We start from the raw sequence: 12,649 nt of genomic DNA on the forward strand, positions 1-12,649 counted from the left end.
GTTGGGGAGAGAGAGGGATGCAAAACTTGAGAGACTATGAATGCTGAAAATGAACTGAGGATTGAAGGGGAAGGGGGAGGGGGGAAAAGAGGTGGTGGTGATGGTGGAGGGCACTTGTGGGGAAGAGCACTGGGTGTTGTATGGAAACCAATTTGACAATAAACTTTTAAAAAAGTATTAATTATATTTCTATTGTTTAATTCACTTACTTGATATTCCTGCTCTAAATACAGGCTAATCCTTCCTACAAATTAACCTATTAATCATATCACTACCTTTACATATGGTCCCTTTGGACTAGGAGAAAAAATCCTGATATACATATATAATATACACACATATATAATATGTATTAAATATATGTATCATATATAAATATATGTTTATATTATATATGTATTTAATAATAGTTTCCATACATGTTATATAGTTAGTAGTTTCCACTCCTGTTCCTTTCTGTCTCTTCCACTGTATTTCACTCCTCTCTCTCTCTCTCTCTCTCTCACTCACACACACAAACACAAAAGTGGTATGCAATATAGTCAGTATGTTTCACCAAATTATCAGATGGCATTGTCAAAGCCACAAAATTCCTTTTTCATCACTTATGTTACATATGTCCTAAGATATATATTGTTAAGAAAGAGTCCTAAATTCCTGGAGAATGAAGCCTGAGGTAGCTGGGCTTTCCTAAGCAGATAAGCTCCCTTTGAGGTTGGTCTAATGCAGTATTTATACTGCATACTCTACAAGGCCTTTCTTTTCATTTAAAGAAAGAAAAAGTAGATTCCAGTGTCAGTTTCTTTATCAACTAGTTGCCGTTAATTTCCAGAAGGACGTTAGTAACTAGTTTCCAAGATTCAGCAGTTCTTTACTGAGGCCTTGGGCATCCAGCACTATGCTGAGCACTTGGATTGATGGCTGATACAGGTAAAGGCTCTCTTAGCCACCCAAGGGAATTACAGTCCAGTCATGGAAATGAGACTTCACTAGAATTAAAACAACAGTATGAAGAAGAAATGAGGGGGGGGGGGGAAGGTAATAAAGTGCCAAATTTTCATTACTTAGATTATTTTTGTAGTATGAGTTAAGAGAAAGAAGATGCTAAGGATTATAGCAATCAAGGAAACCTTCCTGAAGGACATTTGCAAAAACAGCCATACTCACTCCTGTTCCTATACAGTACATCACCATTGCAATTAATCAGACATTTAAAATACTATTTATTTATGCAAGGTACTGTGAACACTTGATTTGATCACCACTGCAGTATTGCCTAGTCCCACAAAGCAGACACCAATAGTTGGAAATCTAGGCCATCAAAATGGGAGACTCTGGAAACATGGACTCTAGCCAGATGGCGATCCTTGACCCATAAAGGACCTCAGATAATGGCCATCATCTCAAATCCCTGGTAGTGAACTAGCTTTAAGCTACTTTTCAGATATCCATATATTTGCTAGACCAGAATAAATGAAAAAGACCAAGCTGGCTTCACCTCATAGAATGAACTCACTCTTTCCCCATGGTCTTTGGTAACCTGATTGCCTAAGTAGTTGCTGGAACAGGAATCTGAAAAGCTTACTACACAGAGAAACTGAAGATTTTATTCTGCTGGTGGTACTAACTTTTCCTATCTATGGAGCCCGTTTTTGATTGGAAAGAAAAAGTAACATGGGCAATTCCACCATCTTCACATAGATGCAAAGTTATTCCAGGAAACCAAAGCAAAAAGGAGTAGTGGGTTGTTATGCTGACCAAATCGTTCAGGAATTAGATTCCTTGCTGCCAAGTGGTTTTGTTTTTCACTGTGTTCTTAATCAAACTAGATGAATAGCTCACTGCCTGAAAGCTTATTAGAAATATTAGAAATACAGAAACTTAGATCCCAACCAACTTCTACTAAAACAGAATCTGCATTTACAAATTCTCAAGGGATTTTTATGCATGCTAAGGTTTCAGAAGCTTTTCAGTAATGAACATTTAGACCAGACTTTCATGAGTATACTATCTTGTGCAGAATATAAACAAGGAAATAAGCTACAAGAATGGTTATAATAGTGGCCAATGTTTACTGATCAATGATTAATTATCATACCATTTCCTAAGTGTTAATGTGGGTTCATGATGTTAACTCATCTAGTCCTCATGATGAACTAGCACTATAGTACAACTACCTTCATTGTACATATGAAGAAACTGAGAAACAGCAATTGTATTTGAACCAAAGTCGCAGTTAGTAAATGATGATGTTGAGATTTGAACTAAGGATCATTGGGCTGCAGAGCTACCTCCTAAAATACTACATTCTGCTGACAATTTCTAAAAGTAGGCTGTCAGGCTTCCACAAGAGAACACTGAAGGAACGAATAACTCATAACTCAAGCTTTCCAGAAACATGTTGAGTAAGCTGAGCCACAAGAGGGAGGAGGAATTAGCCAAGGCATGGGTGTCTATTCAACAGGAATCAAGCCTACCTTTTGCTCTACTGACTCAGCTTGACCAGTTTAATAGTGTGCCCATTAGTTATACAAATGCCATCTCACTTACAGCTCTTCTTTTATCCCCTTTACTTGCCCTACATTTGTAAAAAGGACTGCCCTTCTGTAGGTCCATTTCTCTCTTCTGTCTGGCTCCTCAATGATATTTGCTTCTATCTTTAGGATGATGATTTAAATCTCTCAAACATGTTTGGTCTTCATCCACAAGCTTTCAGTTTTTCCTGCACTATTTTAGCAATTGAATAAAGGAACACTTGCAAGTTAAATAACCATTTAACCATGTCCAACTAGGCATGTCTCTAGACCATGGTTAATGAAACATATGCTTCATCCTCTGTAATTAATATGCTTTCCTTCTGAAATCTACATCTTTTTTGGAGTAATCAGTAATTTGTTAAAAAAGGAATAAACACACTCTATGTTAGCAATTCCTGAATGAAGGTTTGGAAGTGAAGGGACTGCAAAAGAGCTGTTTGCAGGGGTCAGGGTATGGGTTAGGCGGGCTCAGAGCCCCATCCTTTACACTCTGGCCTTCCCTTTGACAAGCCTGGCTTGCCTCAGCCTCTTCTGGTTACAGCAGTTAAATTTGATCTCGGCTTAGAGATAAATGATTTCTGTGGTGCCTGGGTGGCTCAGTTGGCTAAGCATATGACTCTTAATCCGAGCTCAGATCATGCTCTCACAGTTTGTGGGATTCAGCCCTGCATCAAGCTCTGTGCGAACAGTGCAGAGCCTGCATGGGGATTCTCTCTCCCACACCTCTCTATCTCTGTCTGCCCCCCTGCTTGTGCTCTCCTATCTCTCAATATAAACATTGAAAAATTTTTTAAAAAAGAAACAAATGATTTCTATAGGCATGTGAGAATTGCCCTCAAGAGAATTCAGTTAATACGGTAAAGACTCCTCTCTCTCCATTTACCTTATCTCCCTAGATCAGAGGCTCTCTAACACATGCTCCCCTAATCCCTGTATTTCTTTTTCAATGTGTGAAATTAGGTGTCAGGTCCTTTAGAACTCAGGAATATAACTATGCAGAACATGCATTATGCTTAATGTCATGCCAGGTACCCAGTAGCTGCTCAGTGAATGAAAGCTGGGATCATACTCCACCTTACAGAGTCCAAAACAACAGAGTCAACTCTTGACTATTGGCATCAGTCTCTGATGGAACAGACTCTCTCTGACTGATTTCTCTTTGGTTTGGACTTTAACACATTAATAGATTTCATTGTCATTATAGTTGTTAGTTTACATTTTGAATAAAATGTATTTTCCCAAAACAGAGACCTGTATCCAAGCAGCAGATCCTAATAGGAGGAGGGCATCTGACCTGGTAATAAAAAGTGACGAATCAATTTATATCAGTGGGGAACTAAGTAATAACTATCTATAAGACGATTGATTATCAAATTATAAATACATTATCGTAGGGAGATATCTAACTCACGACATAGTCTAGATTTATTTTTAAAAGTTAAATATAAATCTATCAAAGAACAAAAAGAAAATTTATATCAGTGTTTGATATCTTGGTGGGGAAAATCTTTGTAATAATATATAAGAGGAGGTGTTGGAAGGGAGCGTTCAAGAATAAAAGTTCTGGTTTCAGACACGTCTTGTTCAGAAAGCCAGATCTGCCTCTTACTCACTGTACATTTGGATTATTTAATCCTTATAAATCCTAGCTTCTGCATTACTAATATTTATTTCATGTACTTTTTAAGAGTGAAAGAGATAAAGCATATAGTAAACTGGCATATATCCTACATCTTAATAAATATTGTTATCTTCATCATACTTCATAAAATGACAAGTCAGCATATCTAAAATTGCTATGAATAAAATTGAAAAGTAAATGCCACCAAGGGAAAAGTAAAATCTTCATAATAGGCAAAGGTTAATAATATCTTTAACCTTTAATATTTCTGATAAATAAGTAAGAGAAATATTCTCTGATTTAAATTTAGCATAGATGGTGGGGCACCCAGGTGACTCAACAAGTTGAGTGATGGACTCTTGGTTTTGGCTCAGGACATGATCCCAGGGTGGTGGGATCAAGTCCTGCATCTAGCTTCACATTGAGCATGGAGCCTGCTTAAGATTCTCTCTCCCCCTCTACCCTTTCCCTCTGCCTCTCTCCCTGGCCATCACCATCTCTATCTCTCTAATTTAAAAAAAATTAGCATAGAACATCACAGACAATTCATAAACAAATCACAAACCAAAACCTTCATAGAATAGCCAATACTTAAATGTAGTCAGCCTTATAGGTAGTTAGACAAATACAAATTCTAAAATAACATTTCATTCATAAATGTGAAAAGGTCATTTTTGGGGTGTGAGGAAGGAGGTAATCTTAACAAGGGTGGAGAGGATTGCACAGTTATTCTTTTCCAGAGGAATTTGCCAAGATATGTTAAAATCCGCAGAAGTACTCATACCCTTTAACCCTGCAATAGTCCATCTAGAAATTAATCATAAAAATGTCACTAGAGATATATCCAAATGCTTAAAATCTTATCTAAGCATTATTCTTGATTATGAAAATGAGACAGCCTAAATGTTTAACAATAGAACAAGTCAATAAGTCATATTATATCTTATATTGAATCAATAAGTTATATCTATGTGATATAATTTTGTAAATAATCTTAATAGAGTAGAAAAATATTTATAATATTTATACTTCTAAAATTATAAAACAATACACAAATCATACTGTTATACAAAAATATATGACATACATGCAACATTGCCATTTTATTTCATGAATAAAATACAGTTATGTGTGTAGTAAGGTAGTAAATTACTGATCTTTCAATATATATGTGCTTTATACCTTTTTTAAAATTTTTTATGGTTTACATTCTTTATACTTTCCAAATTTTACTCAATAAACATTTATTTTATTCAAAATATAAGGTTTAAAATGATAGCAGTGATATTTTTCTCCAGAGAAGCTACATGAAGATAAGAAAGAATTGATTGTGAATAATATTATAGTAAGATAACCTTTATCTCAAATGAACTTTAGTGATACGATGTCTAACTCTGATGTTTTGTTTAAGACATTGTTCTGGTATAGGCCATAGGTTATTGAGGGAGGATGGGTTGTGAAATTTCTAGTTCTTGGAGATCAACAGAATTTTCTCCATTTAGTGGAGACATCTTATTCAAGGAAATATTTGAGAATCACATAATCTTATAGTTGGAAGGTATCTGAGAAATCAGCTTTCTCATGATCAATTTTTCATCAGAAACTCATTCTTTAGAAATTGTCCCCATGCCTAGCACAGTGACACATTAAAGTCACTCAGTAAATACTTCTAAATGATTCCATTGAATCTTTTCTTTTAGCAATACTGGTCTGTAGAGTACTGTTAAACTTTTCCCTGAATCTGTTTTTCCCAAATGTTGAACAGATCTGGTCTCTGCCTTTCTTGATCTTCAATATTACTTCTTCAAAATATCATATCTACTCCTGCATCATCAGCTAGTTTTCCCTTTTTGGCCAAAATTACGAAGAAAGTTGCAATTGATGCATTTATTTATCAGATACACCCCAAGTACTCCCATTGGGGTGCTGGCAGTTTATAAATGGATAAGAGATGCGGCTAGCATTAAGACTGAAATATAATTATATATTATATATCATATTACATATACTATATTAAGAATATATTATATTGTTAGCATATAGGTGGTAATTGAATCTAAATTTTGGGCAAATAGGGAATGTCTAAGGAAGCACAACATCAGAAAAAATGAAAAGGTATAAATTGGTAACTTCTATTGTACTTGTTCATTCTTAACCATAGAAAAAGGAATTGGAAGGAGTATATCATCTTTTTTAGTTTCTACTTTAAGCAAGCAATGTAGCCTTGTGACTCTTGGTTTTTATTTTTCTTTGTATTCTTAACTTTTCAAACATTTATGTTCTTTCTCCCTCTACTTTATTGTAGGCCCCTTTAGGACAGAGTCTTATGATTTATTATAATTTCCACAATTTTCAAGATAGTGTCATACCTAGAATAGAAACCCAGTGAACGGTTGATGGTTGATTAAGTAGGCTAATTCCATATTAGGCTAATTTCATATTAGGCTAATTCCATATTAGGTGTCAAGATTCCTAGAAAATCTGGAACATGATTCCTAATTTATCTATATTTATCTATATTCTAAGCCTGGTATTTATCTATATTCTAAGCCTTTTTGGCCATTGTGGTATTTATCTATATTCTAAGCCTTTTTGGCCATTGTGGGTGTTTTTCTATATTCTAAGCCTTTTTGGCCATTGTGGGTAAACAGATCTCTCCTAGAATTTTTTAAACCAAACTTTATGTACCCAAATGTTTTCCAATGCCTCTGCCTTCAAAGTCAGTGATACTCTGGGAGTAGCTGGATATTATTACTAAAAGTAAATAAATGCATTGGAGGGATCTTATGTGGTTGAAGAAGCTGAGTATGCTATAACTTCAATCCATAATAGTGGGTAGGAAATCCAAAAATGAGAATGTCATTATTGTAATAATTCAATTATTCAATAAATGAGAGGCACTTAGGAAAGATATATTCAAGGATTTTACGTAAAGCCACGAGTTTAAAACAATAAATGGATATACAACAAATAAGCAAGCTAAAAAGCTAGAAAATATGGCTGACCTTTTATACAGTTAACAAAAGAAGTCTTCAGGTGTAGAGGGTAGGTAAAAGTGTAGGTCATCCTTATTCCATGCATGTCAACAAGTAATAAAAAGTATATACTAATATACTAAACCCTTCACAAAAGGTGTTGGGAAAATTGGGATAACCACATGCAGAAAAATCAAATTGAATCCCTATCTCATAACACTCATAAAAATTAACTCAAAATGTATTAAAATCATAGACCTAGACCTGATAACATAAAACTACTAGAAGAAAACACAGAAGCTGCCTGACATTCATCTTGGCCATGATTTTATGGATGTGACACCCAAAGCACAAGCAACAAAAGCAAAGATCAACAAACACTATTACATTAAACTAAAACGCTTCTGAGCAGCAAAAGAAACAATAAAATAGAAAAGGCAACCTACAGAATGGAAGAAAGTATTTGCAAACCATATATCCAATTAGGGATTAATATCCAAAATATATAAAGAACTCATATAATTCATTAAAAATAATTATTTTAGGGGCACCTGGGTGGCTCAGTCGGTTAAGCGTCCAGCTTCGGCTCAGGTCAGATCTCATGGTTCGTGGGTTCGAGCCCCGCGTCGGGCTCTGTGCTGACAGCTGGCTTAGAGCCTGGAGCCTGTTTCGGATTCTGTGTCTCCCTCTCTCTCTGACCCTCCCCTGCTCCAGCTGTCTCTCTCTGTCTCTCAAAAATAAATAAAAAGCATTAAAAAATTTTTTAAATAATTATTTTAAAAATTGAGCAGAGGAACTGGATAGTCATTTTCCCCAAGAAGACCTACAAATAACCAACAGATACATGGAAAGATGCTTAACATCACTAATCATCAGTAAAATGCAGACCAAAACCATAGTGAGATATAACTTTACAGCTGTTAGAACGGCTACCTTTAAGAAGATGAGCGCTAAGTGTTGGTAGGAATGTAGAGAAAAAAGAACCCTTATGCACTATTGATAGGGATGTAGATTTGTTCAACTGCCTTGGAGAGCAGTATGGAGCTTTCCGATCAAATTAAAAATTCAACCACAATAGGGTCCAGCAGTCCCACTTCTGTGTATATACCCAAAGGAAGTGAGGACAGGATATTAAAAAGACACCTGTATTCTCATGCTATTGCAGCATTATTCACCATAGCCAAGATGTATAGAAACAACCTGAGTGCCTATCAACAAACAAATGAATAAAAATATGGGTGTGTGTGTGTACATATATTATGAAATTTTATTCAGCCAAGAGGAAATCTTGCCATTTGTGACAATATGAGTGGAATTTGAAGGCATTATGCTAAGTGATATAAGTCATACAGAGAAAGACAAATCCTGTGTGATATCACTTATGTGGAACTTAAAAAAACATAAACTGTTTGACACGAAGAATAGAATGCTAGTTACCAGAGGCTGGGCAGTAGGGAAACTGGGGAAATGCTTATGAGTATAAACTTACAACTGGAAGATAAATAACTTTTGCAGATATAATTCACAGCAAAGTGATAATAGTCAAGGATACTATATTAAAAATTTCAAACTCATTCAAAGATTAGATGTTAATTCTTCTCACCACAAAAGTGTAATGATAATTATGCGACATGATGGAGGTGTTAGCTGACACTATGGTGATAATCATATTGAAATATATGAATACATCAAATCAACATCTTATATACCCTAAACTTAGAAAATGTTATATGTCAATTATATTTTAATGAAAGAATGCAAAAATATCTTTAATTAAAAAGTTAAAGTATCGTACACACAAACATACTAACCAACAGATAAAATGTTTCATATACATTTTAGAATATGAACAAATGTATTCACTCTAAATAATCAAAGAGAAGACATGCCATACTCTGAGGAAAGGGTATTACGAAAGATATTAAAGAAACCGTGCTGCAGAATTGGTTTTTGTCCCATAAATGATGCTGTTTGTTCACTGGCACTTTTGCCCACTCAAGCAAAGGAAAACCACTAATTGGTTATATAAAGGGGGCAAGATGGAGGTATCATTTTCCTCCCAGATAATACATAAATAGCACCATAAAGAGGAAGCTGTGTTTATTTTAACAAAATTTTATGATTAAGTCTCTCTGACTCCTTTCCCTCTCTAGCCAGAGTTGATTTAATTCATCTTTGAACTCAGTAAAGACTCACTGCCCACTGTGGGTTAGATTAACATCTCTCAAGTGTGCTCTGAGGATCCTAGGATCCCTTAAATCTTTTGGAGGATCTATATGGTCTTCTAGTACTCAAGTACTTATCTGAGTGAAGCTACAATTTATTCATATATTTCAGTCAAAACAACATTAATCACAATAGATTAAATGCAGAAGCAGATATTATGAGAATCCAACTGTCTTCCCGTAAGCAGGGCATAAAAGAATTTGGCAAAAATGTAAAACAATGTTACTCTTCTCACCTATTTTTTTCCGAAAATTTATTTTTCAATAAAACTAAGTTAAAATGAGACATTTTAAAAGTGATAAAACCAAATATGGAAGGCCAGAATCAGCTATATATTAATAAAGAATTTTATGACACTATCTTCTCCTCAACAGATACCTCTGAATTGAGTGTACCTTTTAATATGGAAATATTGAAACCCCAAATTGGGCAATAAATACAATGAGTACAAAAAGTTGGCTTAAAGTCTATTCTCGAGAAAAGATTTCCTGGAATTTCATCAACAATAGCAAAACATAGAACCCAGGGAAGTTGCATAGACTTACTCTGGACCAATTTGAGAAAGTAATTCCTGACATGATACCATAATTCTTGTGCTTACAAGGAAAGTCTTCAGAGATAATGGAAGAGCTCTGAAGCAGGCAGAAGTCTTGGGTTGCTGGATTATTTTATCTATGAAGGCCAAGAGTAGCTGTGAACCTCTGAGAATAACAATTTCATAGATTTCTGATGTTGTCATTGAAATCAGTGGGATTGGAAGATATTTCAGAAAAAGTCATTTTTCCTAACTCATGTGTTTGAGACAGACATACTCAGGGCACCAAAGAATGGTTGGTGGCCAATACATTTAATGCCTTCCTCTAGAAATGCTATCTATAGTTCATTAACTGGCTCAGACACTTTAAAAAATCAGGAAGTTCAATTATACAGAGTATCTAAAGATAAATGCCACCTCAATATGAATTTTATGTACCTTGACTTTTTTGTCTGATAGTCCTCTTCTGCATAAAAGAACCTATGTGCCTGCCCAAATTTGTTTTGATTATTTTTTTCACTTCTTGGTTGACAAGTAGTATTCAATCATTTCACAGATTTTCCCTTGCCTTCCTTGATAGAGTGCTGATGTTAACATTCATGCTTACAATGAACTTCTCTGAGTTTTTGATAATCATAAATAATAGGAAGGTGAAATAGTCTCCAGCCTGCTGTATCCATTTTTTCATTTGTTAAAGGTCTTGAGGTGACCAAAGGCCCTCTCTTACCTACCAAATAAGAGAAAGGCTTTGTCTTCAGGCTGATGACCATCTCCACCTGATGGCCATCAGGTGCTATTCCTGAAACAATTTCTCACAACTACTTATCTTTTAGATCTCAGCTCAGACATCATTTTCTCCAGGGACCACTTTTTGATCCTCTCTATAATATGTGACAAGTTCCTTTTCTTTCTTCCATATGATGTACCTGTTATAGCGCTTATCACATTTTACTATTACTGATAATTTGATTTATTTCTCTTTTAACCTTTAAGATCCTGAATATGTATGTGTGTGTTTGTATGTATGTGTGTGTGTATGTATGTATGGATGGATGGATGGTTAGATAGATACTAACCCCTAAGTGTCTATTGCCTATGTCCTTAGTAAATATTCGCCAAATAGCTACTCAACAAATGGATTAATGGCTGGCTGGCTGGCTGAATACTCATTGATCCAAGCTACTTTCACTTAGCAGACTATATGGGCAAAGATAGAAAGTAGTGTCTTGGTTTGTGACCCAACTTCACAATGCATATTAAAGAGCTTGCCTAACTCTATGATCTGGACACTGGAAACTTCTAAATATTTGGCCTTTCTTGTCTTGGGTGTTAATCTGGGACTCGAGTTTCTCATTCTATTAGATTATGTTAGTAGAAATCTCAGTGATGATTACTCTTGGATTTTCCCAGTTAGCCTGGTCCTATTGCTCCATATATCTTACTGGAATGATACATACACTTTTCTTAAAGTCTCAGACTTATTTTCAAAATACAAGCTCTGTGTTTTCCTGCTTTCTTAAATCAAAAATCTGTGGCTTTCACTTTTTCCTATAGTGTTTCTTCAACATATATCTATAAATAATCTATAATGTACTAATCAAAATGTTGAAAATATTTGCTCCTGACCCTAATAAGACTTACATAATATCCAAAATAAAGCAAACATAGACAATATAATGCTTATTAGTTGTTTTTAGGGAGTTCTTATTTCTAAAGTTGTGCTAATGCCATTCTGAAATTACTTGATTTAACATATACCAAGCTAAACAGAAAAGAAAATTTTCTATGTCCATGTAGCTAAGAAATAAATAAATAATTTTAATGTGATACATAAAAGTCTAGATTCTATATCATAAAATAATAACTTAAATGAAAACAGAGACCTGATCAATATTATTTAAACCATCCTAGGGATTATATGCTATTTTGTACCCTGCTTTTTGTAACTTCTGGGATATTTTTAACTTTTCTGTACAGATTTGGGTGAGGAATTTTTTCTCTCCATGTATAAGCTTTGACTCAATTCAGCCATCTGTCTCTCTTTGTCCCCTTTCCTCTGTCACACATTCCCCAAAAGTTTTCTGGGTGCAAATATTTATTACACATTGATATCATATGTTTATTAATCCATAAGTATCATATGCCAGGCACTGTGCTAAACACTGGGATTATAGAAATGAATAAACAAACACAATCCATGTTTTTAATGGAACTGATAGAAAAATGTTAAGTAGTGATCATTATGTTTGAGGCACTCAGTTTGCCTGGAAAACAATCTGTAAGAAAATAATTAGAATATGTATAAAAGTTGAGATTTGAACAAACTGCAATGATAGAATGAAATCAAATTTAACTACCTTTGCCTGGGAACATAAGAAATGGAAAATGGCTAGGGATGAGACTCCAAAACAAAAACTTGAATATCAGGGCTATAAAAGGTATTGACTGGTGAACTGTCTAGAAATGGTAAAGCCTCTTTTAGTGCAAATAAGAATTTTTCGGGACTCTCCCAACGTCTATTCCCAGTGGCTTCTATCATACTTCCCAAATCACACATATTATTTCAAATTATAGTGATTGATATTTTACTAAAAGAAAATCTTGTATTTGGGACACCTGGGTGGTTCAGTCAGTTAAGTGTCTGACCTTGGCTCACATCATGATTTCACGGTTCATGGGTTTGAACCCCGTGTCAGGCTCTGTGCTGACAGCTCAGAGCATGGAGCCTGCTTCAGATTCTTTGTCTCCCTCTCTC

Source organism: Suricata suricatta, chromosome 2, assembly GCF_006229205.1.
Source record: "Suricata suricatta isolate VVHF042 chromosome 2, meerkat_22Aug2017_6uvM2_HiC, whole genome shotgun sequence".
NCBI classification, from domain to species: Eukaryota; Metazoa; Chordata; class Mammalia; order Carnivora; family Herpestidae; genus Suricata; species Suricata suricatta.